We start from the raw sequence: 12,739 nt of genomic DNA, 5'->3' as shown, positions 1-12,739 counted from the left end.
ACACACAGGCACAGATCATGAATGTGTTACACAATTCTTATGTGTTTATGTTTCTTTTGTATATTACTGTCACTTCCTGGCAAAGGGTCTATATCTTTGGTATTTTGCGCTGCACTCCAACGCCAACTAATAATAGCACTGTGTTGTTTGAACAGTTCTTCCATTCTGCTTGTGCAGTGCAGTCTTACACAGTGAAATTCAACAGTGGTGCATTGTTGCACTACAATATGTGCTTCCTTTGCATAACATCTGGAAGTTATTCATTTTCAAGAACTTCAAATTTGTGATGGTTCAAAACTCACATGTCTCGTATTGTCCCCACATCCTGTTTTGGAGGGAATTATGGGAGGAGAGACAGCATTAAGATGCACCCATATGATCCTCTCCTCTCCACCAGTAAACTATGTGAAAACACAAATATGATGAATCTCCAGTGACAGCATTTATTGTATATCTGCAGTTCTTCTGTCCCTTTGTGTGAAACTTGGTAAGATTAAACACTGGTCCCTCCAATTTAGAGTCCTGGGCTGGGTTACATCAGTGTGTAAATCACCATTAAAGCTTAAGGAATGTCTCAGACCTTTTATAAAGACCTTGTATCAACTATGTGAACAGGACGTCGCTGTCGCATCTCAAGCAGCATAGAAGACATCAGAAGACATCCTTTATTAGTCACACACTCAACATGCAGAGTCAGGGAGGGAAACTGCACACGCCATGCTTCTGTGAAATCCTTCTCCGTATTTGACCCATCTTTGGTCAGTCCTTCCTCCACAGCAGAGCAGGAGTGGTGGGCTGCCCCGGGAACCAATTTCTTTAGTCACCATTGGTCAGATGGTGATCTTCTTGCATGTTTTTAGTGGGGGTTCTTTAAGGAGGAAACCCCAGGTGAACACAGGGAGAACATGCAAACTCCACACAGAAAGGCCCTTTTTCCTCGAGATACAGGGCAGCAGGCACCAAAGGCATGGTGGAGGACACGCCACCAGCGCTCACAGCGGGAATCTCACCATGAATTTTTGTGTAGACATTCACAAAAGCTTAACGACTTTAGTGATGCCCTGACTTATAGTGCCGTCATTAAATCTAAATGTGTCAAATTCTTTGGTCTATGACCAAATTCCTGCAGAATGATTGACATTCACCTCAGAATTAGCTACACTTGGTGTTAAGCTCTAATGTGAGCATGCAAAAACTAAGATGGTGAAACACTATTCCTGCAACACCTCTGCATGTTAATATTGTCATTGGGAGCACGTTAGCATGTTGACGTTAGCATTTAGAAAAACACGTCAGAATGAGGGTTCATGAGTGGGATTACGCTACCTAACAGACATGAACTGGTCATTTAGTCATGAGACAGAGAGAGAAGTGAGAGAACTCCATCACGCTGCCCTTTTGCTTACAATAGACTTTACTGGAGATGGTCGGAGGACTGAAACATTATATCTCCAATAAAGTTTAGTACAAGTAAAAGGACAGCATGCAGGAGTTCTCTCTCTTCCCCCCGTGGTGAAATGTAATCTAAAAATAGTTCCCTGTCAGGTCAACCATATTCCATTTTATGTGTTCTAATCTTGGTTGTGTACAGCTGAAATCTTAGCAAGTTAGTTATATTAGTTGGGTCATTTAACTACATAATAGTTACAGGTGGCTGTTTGTTTTTGTTAGCTCACTTCTATAAAAGAAGGAGTCTGTGTGAGCAGCCCATAAATTTGGGATTGCATCTTTGAGTTTGTAGTTTCTAATAAAAGCTTTCCATTGCCAGAGTGTACAATCAGAAAATGTAACCAAGAAATAATCCTGGAGTTCATTTTAAAACTTTCAGTATTTGTTATGCATTTGCCCTAAAAAAATAAAAAATAAAAAAATGTTTTCTTGTCTGAACCCTTTGGAAGACACGGTAGTGTACTTATTTTGAGTTGTTCCTCTCCTGGCATTGATTAAACCTCCAAATAACTGATCTCTGTTCATCAGAATTCCAAATTTAGAAGTTATTTCCATGAAAAAAATGTCTTCAGCCTTATAATGGCTTAGAGGTAACTACACCTTCGCTTTAATTTAGCACCGACACCTCCTGCTCACCTACGACTACAAGCACACAAACAGTGCTTTATGGTACAGAAAACTTCTCTCATGCCTCATTTGAATTATCTTGCTAACGCTTTACTAGCAGCTTTTGAGGCTTTTGAAATTTCCGTCAGAATCCATCCATCCACCCATTTTCTATACCGCCTATCCCTTTCGGGGTTGCGGGGGCTGTCAACGGGCGAGAGGCGGGGTACACCAGGGTTGCCAGTCGATCGCAGGGCAACATACAAGACAGACAACCATTCACACTCACACTCACACTTAGGGGCAATTTAAGAGTTGCCAATTAACCTAATGAGCATGTTTTTGGTCTGTGGGAGGAAGCCACCGTGCTGCCCTCCGTCAGAATCATTGTAATGAATCATCTTATTCAGCAGCTCAGTTATCTGACAAACCATTCTGAGAAACATTTGCCATCAATTTCTTCATCAGGGCCTTAGAAAATGTCCAGTCAGCATTTCCCATGAATCATCATGTGACTCGGCAGACCAATGTTGGCTAACATTATCCAGCAAACTGCAGATTTGTTGGACGGAACAGCGTCAAGCTTCAGTACAAGTTTTGTGAAAAAGCCATCTGTTTTTATGTAACATTTCCAAAGCAGAGCTCTGGCAAGTGGCTATAAACTGCAAAGATGTCTCTGCCATTGTTTTGCAAAAAGTGAAACTTAGCTTGTAAAATACCAGTACATAGCTTCTCCTCCGAAACCCCACAAGTTGACAGGATCCGTTCCTTTGGTCATTTATGTCATCTAGTATGAGGGCCTGGCTGTCTGAATCCATGTTTGTGAGACTGCCATTGGTCCACTGCAGTTCCAAGGTGGAAATGTTCAGTCATGGCATTGACAGCTTATTTGGCTTATGATATCTTGTAGCATACATAGAAAAGACAAACATATGGGCATGTTGACATGGCTAAAAACTTGATTTTCTTTGGATTCTGTCTTAAAGGAGTCCACATTTCTGTTCAGTTTCCATTCAGCCGTCACCTGACTGATGTGTCCTATGCTGAAAAGGCTGCATTTGAAGGTGACACAGAGGCAGGCTCGGTGCGTCTGTTGGTTGCCGTGGTGATGACGGATGCATGACTCCTGCAGTGACAGCTCAGAGAGCATGCTGGGTAAACATGGACTCCCGTGAGAGTGGGACAACCGCTAATGACACCACAGAGGAAAAAACACAGACTCCGGCGCGCACACACCCGCATGATCACACACAGGAAGCTCACAAGGGACTGGGTGCTTTAGTTGTTAACAACTCTCCCTCCCTCCAGCTCCTTTTCTCATTTCTATCTATATCTGTCCTTTCTAACCCCTGTCTCTTTATGAGGCGTACATTATTCTCCCTTATTCAGACAAAACTGGGCCACAGAGCACAACCCTATCCCAGCTATGCACACACTCATGCTCATATACACACATACGCTGGCTCACATGGACACATACTGGCACGGAGAGAGTCAATGCTAATTAGCTCTACAAACAGGTCTCAGCTTGCTCTGCGTGTGTGTGTGCAGGGGTGACAGAGGGGCAGTGTGCTGTTAACTAACTAGTGTGTCAGGATTTCTTTTTCTGTCCTCATTTACGGAAATGAAGTTCACCCCCTGAGTGACCCATATCTCCCGACACTGGGAGGCAAGAGAGAGGATGGAGGGAGGGAGGGATGGAACATTTATGAACTATATCTTTTCATTTATAATGTACATGGGGAGACATCGAATGGGCGGAGGAAGGATTGCAACAAAGCGAAGCAAGGACTGGAGGCAGAGGCATGTGGATGGACAGGAGGGCAGAGAGAGAAGTGAGATAGAGGAGTGATAACTAAACTGTACCAGTTAGAATTGGACTTTTCCTTGTAAGGCAAAGAGATGAAGCCAGTCAGATGGTGCATGGCTCAGTGCATACGTCTTAATGAACCAGCTCCTTGATCCCTTGTCCATATACAGCCATGGACATAATACAGCTGGATTTCCCTGACAGCTTTGGGGTACAGCAGTAGCCATCTTTTGAATCCTTTCCTATTTTAGCATCTTGTGTTACCATCCTCATAGACCTCCTGTGTTATTCAAAAACACACTCAAAAATTAAATATAGCTGCACAGAGCTGCTTATTCATTCGTTGGCATGAACATGGGCAGCGTTGTTTATTCTGAGTCCATCATATATACCCAGCGTTGAGGCCATGAATGTATACCACTGCACAAAATGTGTATTAATCAAAATAAGTGAAAGTTGTCCCCAACAAATACAGTATTTACCTCTGTTCAGGTAACATTTGTTAAATTCTGTACATGTGACCAGTTTTTAATGATATATATCTTCAGTAGGAACATGCAGGCTTGGTGCTGAGTGAGGGAAAAGGGAAGAATAAGGGTGGAAGATCAAATGGCTTGCAGTATGAAAGGGGCCACTCTTTGAGACAAACCCACAGCTAATTATGACCGTTTCTGTTCTACGGTGCGCCTCCTTTAGCTGCTCAGGTGCTATCATCAGTCCTGTTTGCGGGCACAGCAGGCAGCTCTTTCAGTGAGAAAGCTCTGATTATCACCACTCTACACTACCTACAGCACCAAACTGCAGCAAGAAAAGGTTCGCGGCTAGCTGGTGAACAGCTAAAGACTCAGTTATTTCCCTCAGGAGTTGGTGGAGACCAAAACAGATCTCAACAGAGAGTGAATATTGGACTTCCACTCACCAGTTGGCAACAAACCCGACTCCAAATCAAAGCTAATGTAGCTCCTTATCTGCTGGATGTGAAATAAACAACTTTTTTACTAACATACATCAACTTACAAATATGTCACTGTTGTGTTTTTAGCTTGTTCTGCTGCCCCCAAGTGGCCAAAGAATCAATTATTAATGTGTTAGCAAACAAAATGTACAGTACAACAGATGAAGGAAAGAGAGTGCTTGGGGGTGTGATGCTGCTGGCGACACTTGACAAACACATTTTTTCCTCATGTCGTCTGTAAATAACGTGCCTCACCCTCATTAAGGATAAGACACCAGACGTTCATGGTGGTACTGTAACACTTCGTGTAAGTTTGTTTTGTCCTCAGCCCGGCACATCATTCAGTACACTGGGCTGTGCATGGTTCCTGCCAGTTGGGTTGTAAACAATGAGAGTGGTAGCTGAAAATGGCTTGAAAAAATCTTGATTGGCCTCCAGTACATTCAAAAACATTTCATCAGCATTTAAAGAGTCTCACACGCCACCATGACTGCTGCTGTAAAAAACCCACAGTCTGCCTGCACATAGACTTTTTACACCATGTTAGCAGGTTGTCCGATTTGACATCTCAAACCAGAGAAAATGAGGCTCGCCAGTTGAGACAAAAGAAGGAGAAAAGCCTCAGATGACCTGTATTATATTCTGTGTAAAGTCTGAAAACGCCTGTCTAAATGCCACAGTAGCCATCTGGTGTAGCCTAGTTTTAGCACCACTGCACAGTATTGTATTTGCAAACTACGCCACCGCTATTGTTACGCAAGCTGCAGTAATTCCTCTGGACTTTCCTCTGAAGTATAAAGATGATCATACTTGGTAAAAGGCAGATAAGGAATGACTGTGGAAATCTATCAGGATTATCCGGGCTCAGCGACAGCATTTTGACCTGGGTCAACTGCACAAAGAGAGCTCATGGGATGGATTTTCCTCAGAAGTTTTACATATCGAATACAGCATCAACTCATCATTTTCTGGTTTCAAGAAGGCCATGATCAAGCACCAGGCTGCACATATGGTAGATAAAATGTCCTTATACCGGTGTCAGCCTTTCAGAATCTGTGGAGTTTGTTAAAGGTCGCTGTAAAGTCTGTGTGTGGACACTGTGGCTGTGATCCTGTGGTCAAAAGGTCACAGACTTGACCTCTGTCACACCTGCTGTGTCCATTAAGTCATCCTGTGTGCCCTGCTGTGCACTGTATGTTTCTGTGCATAGACAGTGGTGGAAAGTATGGTTACCTAAATACTACAATTTGTATTTCAGTTGATTATCTCTTTGTGCAACCTCATACAACCACTCTAAAATATCTCTAATATACAGTATATTAGAGTTTGAGTGGTCTAATATATTTTTCCTCCACTACATTTATCTGACAGCTAGAGTTACAAGTTACTTTGCAGATTAAGACCTCACATGCAGAACACATTACAAGCTTAGAAAACTAATGTGTGTGCATATATTAACACTGTATGAAGTAGGTAACACATTAATGTGTAAGTATTAACAATCCGTTATAATGACATATAATCATATATCACTCACAGGGTCACAAATGTCTAAATAACAACTACTTTTACTTTGATGCTTTAAGCACATTTTACTGAAAATGCTTACATTACACATTAAACACATTACACACACACTCTCTCAGCAGGAAACACTCATGATCCACCTGCTCTCTGCCTTCCACATAGCTGACTGCTTTCATGACATATGCAGTGGACATTGTCATTCTTCTTTATCAACAGATGATTGATCAATATATTCTTAATAAATAGCCCTACATTTGCATAATCTATTGGTCACAACCATGTTTGCTTAACATTTGTTGAGTTTGTTTTTGTAAAGCAGTCGTGTTTGACAGCCAACTCTCAAGTTCCTGAGCTTCTATCACTTGAATGCACTAAACACCCCCCGCCATGCAAAATATATTGTGGTTGCTCCTCCCCCACCAATGCCCTGCACATTTGATCTGGCTGGATTGAGCTGTTAGCTGGGTTATTATTGATCCAGTTGAGCTGAGCTTGGATTATTGCTGGGTTAATGGGTGTGATGTTGATGGAGCTTGCAATATGATGATCTTTATGGCTGCCAGACAGCATCTACACATACATATTTCTGAGAGGTCGTCGGATTTTCAGGGTCTTTGTTAAGCCGTGATTATCTGAACTGCCTGATATTTTTCTCCCATGATTTTTAAGTAAACTACCAGGAAATAGAACACATTGCTTCCACCAGATCATCTTTGGTTTATGTTTGCAAGAATATCCAATTGCTGTATAGATAGATAGATAGATAGATAGATAGATAGATAGATAGATAGATAGATAGATAGATAGATAGATAGATAGATAGATAGATAGATAGATAGATAGATTACTATTGCACCCGAATAAAATACTGGGTCTATGTAAATGCACAGTATATACAGTTTTTAAGTACACAGTATACGGTTGCCAATATGGATATCCACAGTTATGTATGAGTGTTTTATGTTGGACCTGACAGAGACATCATTCAAGTTGTTGTAAGCACCTTTTGTACTGACTCTATTTTACATTTTACAGCCAGTGTTATGAACATTAGGCCAGTTAAACTTTGTAATAGCATGGTATTAAGATTAATGTCTTAGACTTTTATCATAAAATTGTAAATGATGTAGAAATGAAACAAGCCAGTGTTAGAACTATTGAAGGTAACTTCACTGCAGACAGGTGGAAACAGCTAGCTGCTAGCCTGGCTCTTTCCAAAGGTAACAAAACCCTCCCAACAACTTTAAAGCTCATTAATCAACAGGTTATATCTTGTTTGTTTAATCAATGCAAAAAAAATACGACACATGGTGGTTTTATGGGTGGTAAAAACTATTTGCTAGTTGTAGCATCATATGTAGCATATAGATATGAGATCTTCTCATTAAACTTCCAGCAAGAACGCAAATAAACATATTTCCTAAAATATCAAACTATTTCTTTTAATTGGCACTGTCTGTTGAGCTGTTAGCAACTCTCTCCTCACTCTTTAGCTGCAAAATGCTCGATTATGCTCACCAGCTAGTGGCTACTTTTGTCTCTGAGTGTGTTTGGTGCTGGACAGGTAGTGTACAATAGGTTTTTAGAGCTTTTCCACAGACAACTGTTCCCTGCCATGGCTGAAAATGACACCAAAACAACCACAACCAAATTAGCAAAGTTGTGACAATGATCTTAAAGTTGCTATTAAGCTCTGTAAAGCTGCATGGTTCATCACTACAAGCAGTCCCTTCCACAGTCACACTGCTTTCAAACTGCCATTGGATACATGGTTATTATAAAGAATATCAATTATAGACACTTTGATTGGACTCCTTAAATCATACAACGTATCTATTGTAGTGGTATGCACTGCAGAAGTCATGCAAACCTTTAAAGTCATGCATACCACCTTTAGTAATACCAAAGATTTTTCATTTTATGGCAGCTGAAAGAACGTCAAACATGTCTCTGCGGCAGAAGAAATGTTCAGCAGTAACTCACTGCTGCATGCAGCGTGTGCCACCAAAAGCTGCCCAGAGCTGGTACAGACTTGTAAAAAAAAAAAAGTGAGTTTCTTGACAGCTCCATCTGGATGTAGCAGAGTGTTATGTGACTGTCTGAGCTGCAGCTCTGGTGGATTAACCCTTGCTGCGATAATGAGCATGGAAGGTAACCTAAAGACAAGGGAATCCACCGCACCGATCAGCGGATCAGATCAGTAATCTGCAGGAGCAGGTGGGGAGAACGGGCAGATAGAGACACACGGGCCATATCTTTAGAGAAACTGAAGGCAGAAAGAGACAGTAAACATTTTGAGTGAGGGGAGTTAGAGTGAAGCAGAGACAGAATGTTTTTGAATGCCAAAAATAGCCAAGATGCAAGAGAGAAAAACAAACAGATCTGTAAAGCAGTGACACACGAGGTTGCCTTCCAAGCTGCCTGTGTGTGCTGTGAAAGAATTCAAATGAAAATTATAAAAAAAAGATAACTTAGTGGCTCATTTCACGAGCATTACTGCTGTTACCATCGCTCAGTTTGCTCCAAGCTGGGGAGAATGTAATGAAATATCATGCTATCGCCCGACTGTGTGCCAGACAAACTTAGAGGTGTTCAGACTGATTATGAGAAGGTCTTTGCTGATGTTTAAAAAACAGCCAATATAATGTTCCAATTTGTTCATATTAACAAGTTATCACATTCATCACATTTGTCCTGCTTTAGGTGCACATATACCACTATGGAGACTCATGCAGTAAAACACAGTCAAATTTGTCAGGCCATGGAAAATCTCATCTGGATTAGCTTTTTTACTGTACTATTAAACGCACAGTTTAGTCGTTTTCATGAAGACAGCAACATGACACCTGCCAGGCTTCACCACACCAATGTGATGTAAATGTGTTAGACATGAAAATGTTATCAAAGTCATATCGCCAGTGGCCAGGCATGGAGAGGTGAAAACGTTTTCTCTCAGTCTGTTTCTTTCATTTTTCACACAGTTGCTTCGGTCATGTGTGCAACACTGTAAATGCCTTCAAGCAGGCCATCTGAAGGTGTTCTCATTTGTACAATTCTCCGCATCTCCCCCCACCTTCAAACATGGTCATTCACAACATATATAACCCCTTTTTTGTTTTTACATACATTATCACAAACTACTTCTTGTGAAGCCCAAATGTGAACAATTCAGCTTTTTGTCCTTGTTTGCTGCAGCATCTCAGTCGGCTTACGGGAGGTTTTGCATGTCTGAAACCAGCTAGTAAAACAATATGTTCTATTATACGCAGTTTCTGCCCCCAGTGCTTTACCCATTTCAACACAGAACATTGCACTCATGAGAGAGTGGGGGAGAGAGAGAAGGTCCCCGAAAGAGTGGATTAAAGCTCTTAGATTAGATGGCATCTGGTGACCTCAGCAGCACAGAGAGCAGTCGGCCTGGTGTGTGTGGTGGGTGTGAGGGAGAGAGAGAGAGATTATCACCACCGGCAGAATGTGCATTAGAGATTGGTTCTGGTTCTCTTTGTATACACTGTGTGTGTGTGTGTGTGTGTGTGTGTGTGTGTGTGTGTGTGTGTGTGTGTGTGTGTGTGTGTAGTGGTGTTGCGGGTGGATTGTTAATCCTAATCCACTCGTGAATGTACATGCTGAGGACCGACAGGCCATTAGTGCCTGTTTGTGTTTGTGTATGTGCATCTGTGAGTGTGTGTGTATGTGTGTGAGTGTGTTCAAGTATAAGGAAATGAACATGTGTTTAAGTCCATGCATGGATGTGTACATGCATGCGGAGATGTACTGGTATGCATGTTTGTGTGTATTCCTGTGTGTAATCTGAGAGTGAATAGCGGGTTAGAGGGCCATTAACCAGTGCATTAGCCTTGACTGCAGACAGACTGGGGAAACTGAGTGAGACGAAGGGTGGTGTGTGTGTGTGTGTGTGTGTGTGTGTGTGTGTGTGTGTGTGTGTGTGTGTGTGTGTGTGTGTGTGTGTGTGTGTGTGTGTGTTTGTGTGGAGGAGGGCTGATGGTTTGAGGATTTCAGGGGGAAAGGGACAATGGGGGTGAGGATTTAGCAGCGAGGGTGAGGGGGATTGAGTGCATTAGTGAGTACATGTGTGTGTCAGTGTGTGTCGAACGGATTGAGGGGAGGTGACCCATAAAAAGCAGACAGACACACCCTGAGCAAGAGTCAGCTGTCCCACCGTCTTCACTTCTTTTTACTCAAAATGTATCCAACAAGCAACGTGACAGTGATTAAACACACCAGTGTTGATGTCACCTGGAGTCGCCAGAAGGGATCTGCATCACTTTATGAACAAGGGACTTTGGGGCTCTGCTTCTCACTCTGAAGCTCCCCAAACAAATCACATGCCACAGTTTGAAGTGCCATTTAAGTCATTCATTTAGGAAAGACTGGAGCGTTGTTGCATTTTGCTCTGCAGTGCCGCTGTGCTGCTATCCAAAGTTCACAGTTTTCAAGACTTTCTGTGAGATGTCTTAGATCACGAGGCTGCACTTGTCTTTATGAGATAAGATGTCACATAATGTTGCTTCACTTAAAGATAAAGTAGGCAGTGCAACATAGGACTGGAGTCTTCCAAGAGGTGAGGCAGATATATTACAGAGTTTCCCAGTACTTGGTTCAACAGCTGTGAAGGGAGGGGATTTGTTGGTTATATATTTTCAAAGTCTAGCTTACTCTTGCTGGTTTCTCCAACATCACCAACCCCAGCTTTAACACACAGAGTGTGAAGCATTGTAAGGAAGAGGAGGGACGGGGAAAGAGGAAGCTCAATGAAGAAGAAAGATTGTTTGCTGCATTGGGGAAAGTAAATTAAACTCTAACTCGTTTAATTTACCAACCAACTGAACAGAAAACTGCCTTGGAAGAATGGAAAAGAAACAACAGCACACATACAGATATTGAGAGAGAATTCATAAATTCATTTGGCTCAGTAATAAGCATTAAATATACTGTAGGTTTTATAGGTGAGTATGAAAGTAAATTGCTGACTGTGGAAACGGAAGCTTGCCAAGTTTGTCTTGTGACTGTAAGATATGGTTCAGCTGTAACTGGCCCATGAGCTCTTCACAGGATAAATTTGCCAGGTGCTAGATTTTCTGTAACTAATGAGTTTTAAGTCAAAATGTACATGTAGAGGGAGTTCACACTGTGTGAGACAGGAAAGCCATGTTCTGAAAAAAATAACCTCGTTGTTCAATGTGCAGCTCAGTGTTTCAGTGGTGGTACTTTAAAGTGAGACTATGTGACTTTTGCCAACAGCAGCCACAGTGGCCACATGTCACACTGAGAGTATAGCAATAAAGATGTTTTTGACGAGCTTGTGGCGATTACACCAGGTATGCTAAGTCAAAATATGATCTTTTCCGAACCTTAACCAAGTGTTTTTTGTGCCTAAAGCTATCCAGTTTCCAGAAACATTTATCCTGGTAACTGAATTGAATGAATTAAGCAAAGGTGCATTTTATTACACATGAATTCAACTTGGGTTATGGGTTATTTCTCTAGTAAGTGTGTTTAATGGGTTACATGTACTCCCAAGCAGTTCAGGTGATATATTTTTGATTGTGTACACTTGTTTATGTTCCTGTACACATTTTCCTCACAGCAGAAAAGGAGAAGGAAGAGGGATGAGATGGAGAAAATGAGAAAAAGGTGGGCAGGAATAGACAGAGAGGGGAAGAGAAAGTGCGAGACCAAGAGGCAGTGACAGGGTGAAAGAAGTGAGAGCCCTCGGATATCTCCTTTTTTCGATTATTCATGAGTTACAAGAAGCAGTGGAGGAGAGGGAGGAGAGGAGATTGAAGCCCTCCGTCTTTCCCTTGAGTGTAGCCTTCTATAGGACCGTCTGCCTCCTCTGTCCCTGCCTCCTGTCTTTCACTCTCTTATTTTCCCTCCAGGTGTCTTTCTGTATCACTCATTTCTGTCTTCTCTTGCAGGTTTGAGCTTTAGAATTCTGCATCCATATCCTGGAGGAAGAGCTGCTCCAGGAGGCTGAAAAACATGAAGTACAGGTAATGAAATGAAAACCTAATGGTCAGAGCCAAAGAGCTGCAGTTTCTGCAGGAAACGTTGTACTGATGCAAAAACAAAACCCACCAGCCTACAGTGAGAGTGAGCTGCTGAGCTGGATATGCAGATTTCTTATATTTCTTTGTAGGAAAGAGCCATGAAGGAGAAACCTTCCAGCTTTCTAACCTGGGGGTTAGTATACAGTAGATTTGCTCTAGCAGGCTGAAAAACTCGTTTAGAGCCAAAGAACTTTGTCGGACTGAGAAACATCCAATTGTAGCCTGACAAAAAGACGAGAGGCAGACGTCATGATAGTAAGCTGGTAAGCTAAATATGGTCTTTTCATGACCACGGATGGTAATATGGTCATGAATAACATT

This window comes from Chaetodon trifascialis, chromosome 15, assembly GCF_039877785.1.
Source record: "Chaetodon trifascialis isolate fChaTrf1 chromosome 15, fChaTrf1.hap1, whole genome shotgun sequence".
Lineage (NCBI taxonomy): Eukaryota > Metazoa > Chordata > Actinopteri > Chaetodontiformes > Chaetodontidae > Chaetodon > Chaetodon trifascialis.
Note: the sequence above shows the minus strand (reverse complement) of the source record.